The sequence below is a fragment of the Penaeus chinensis genome, chromosome 7, assembly GCF_019202785.1.
Source record: "Penaeus chinensis breed Huanghai No. 1 chromosome 7, ASM1920278v2, whole genome shotgun sequence".
NCBI lineage: Eukaryota > Metazoa > Arthropoda > Malacostraca > Decapoda > Penaeidae > Penaeus > Penaeus chinensis.
Genome location: NC_061825.1, coordinates 40769647 through 40772146, shown reverse-complemented (window position 1 = coordinate 40772146; position 2500 = coordinate 40769647). Strand labels below are relative to the sequence as shown.

General features: G+C 50.9%; 1 protein-coding gene across 7 annotated transcripts in view; it reads right to left on the bottom strand.

Moving 5' to 3' along the window:
• The window catches only part of LOC125027353 (serine/threonine-protein phosphatase 4 regulatory subunit 1-like), a 119019-nt gene that overhangs the window by 95754 nt on the left and 20765 nt on the right, over window positions 1–2500 (bottom strand). The window lies entirely within an intron of this gene.

Genomic DNA, 2500 nt, shown 5'->3' with positions numbered 1-2500 from the left:
CAGGCAGGCAGGCAGGCACCGGAGCGTAGCGTGCAGGGTGGGAACCGCTCAATACGGGAGGGAGGGAGGGAGGGAGGGAGGAAATGATGGGAGGAGGGGTAGAGAGGGCGTGTACGGGAGGGAAGGAGGGGAGAATAAGAGAGAGGGAGAGGGAGAGGGAGAGAGGAGAGAGAGAGAGAGAGAGAGAGAGAGAGAGAGAGAGAGAGAGAGAGAGAGAGAGAGAGAGAGAGAGAGAGAGAGAGAGAGAGAGAGAGAGAGATGAAGGAAGAAAAAGAGAGCACGGCGTGTGTCTATCTGTATATGCGCGCGTGTGTGTTGTGAGTTGAGAGAGTGCGAGAGTGAGTGTATGTGTATGCGCGTGTGTGTATGTAAGTGTGTGTGTGTGCCTGTGTGTACGCTACGCTACTACGCTCCTCCACTCTACACACTCATTCAGGCCCGCCCTACCACATCCGAACCTGGAATGCACAGCCGAGCATTCCCATTCCCGGCCTGCCTCTTGCCGCCCCACGCACGCGCCCTGCCCTCTCGCCAGCTCTCCTTCTCTCTCCCCCACCGCTGCTGCCGCCGCCGCCGAAGCCGCCGCCGCCGCTACCGCTACCGCCGCCGCCGCCGCCGCCGCCGCGCGCGCCTGATCCACGTACACTCCACCAGCCAAGCACTGGCTCCCGCCGCCGAACGCACTCGCTCCACCACGCAATTCCACACGGCCCGCCGTTCCGTCTCGCCTCCTTCCTCCACCTGTCCTGCTGCTGCGGGATGCAACCACCATGGCGACGGAGGGAGGGAGGGAGACACGCGGCGGAGCAAGGAAAGCGAGAAGAGAGATAAGGGAAGGGCAAATCGAGGAAAAGGAAGAGGGAAAACAGGACAGGCCACTCACAAGAACGGACGAGCGACGCGAACTCGGTCGCGAGTATCTGACTCTCCCTCTCGGATAAACCGCAGTAAACACTCAGGAAGAGGAACAGTGCGCACATATACATACATATATACATTCACACACACACACACACACACACACACACACACACACACACACACACACACACACACACACACACACACACACACGGACGCGCGCGGACACATACACACACGAACACACACACATATATATGTGATTGACCGAGCGGAAATGCTTGGCAAATTCCAGCAATTAAAACACATTTAAAAATGCCTGAAGGGGAAGCAGGCTTTTTTTTTTTTTCTTTTCTTTTTTTTTGAGGGGTCACTCAACAGAACACTACTCCCACCTGCTGCACTGTCTGCGCTTGCTCGTGTCCAATTATGTGAGTGAGTGAGTGAGTGAGTGAGTGAGTGAGTGAGTGAGTAAGCGAGTGTGTATGAGTGAATGAAGTCGTGCGTGTGCGCGTAGAGGCGTCTCTTATGCGTGCATGGCATCACTATCATTACCATTACCATTATCATTATCATTATTACATTATTCCTATTATTATTATTATTATTATTATTATTAGTAGTAGTAGTAGTAGTAGTAGTAGTAGTAGTAGCAGTAGTAGTAGCAGTGGCAGTAGTAATAGTAATAGTAGTAATAGTAGTAATAGTAGTAATAGTAATAGTAGTAGTAGTAGTAGTAGTAGTAGTAGTTGTAGTTGTAGTTGTAGTTGTAGTAGAAGTAGTAGTAGTAGTAGTCGTAGTAGTCGTAGTAGTAGTAGTAGTAGTAGTAGTAACAGTAGTAACAGTAGTAACAGTAGTAACAGTAGTAACAGAAGTAATAGTTGTAATAGTTGTAATAGTTGTAATAGTTGAAATAGTAGTAATAGTAATAGTAATTGTAGTAGTAATAGTAGTGATAGCAGCAGCAGCAGCAATCGTAACAGTAAAAGAAATAACAGCAGCAGTAATTGTTGTAATAATTTAACAACAACAATAATAATAACAATAATAATAATAACAACAACCAAAACAGTAACGAAACAACAAAACGAAAAGCCACCACCACCAGAAAAGAAGCAAAGCTTATCCAACAGGTGTAAACATTAGGGCAAGCAGCAAGCGTAGTGGCAGCGAGGGTCGAACGGGAGTATTGATAACATGGGACCTCGTAGAGCGCCCCCTCGCCCCCTCCCCTTCCCTTCCCTTCCCTTCCCTTCCATTGCCGGCCCCATCCCTACTACCCTCCCTCCCCCCTCCCCGCCCGAGGTATGAGGAGTTATCGCAGCGTACAAATGATGCTTTGCGACACTCCGCGGGGCGCAAATCTACTCGGGCGAGCGGTGAACTGGCCGAAGAGTGAGGCGAATGCGCGAGGCAAGAGTTGGGAATCCGTCCGTCAAGAGGCGTTCGCCCCTGACCGGCTCTTCCTCTTGCCGCCCCTGCTCCTGCTCCTGCCCCTGACCCTTCCCCTTCCTCTGGTCGAGGCTGCTACTATTCCTCTCTCTCACTCACTCACTCACTCACTCCACTCACTCACTCACTCACCACTCACTCAACTCACTCCTCAATCACTCACATCACCTCACTCACCTCACCCCAC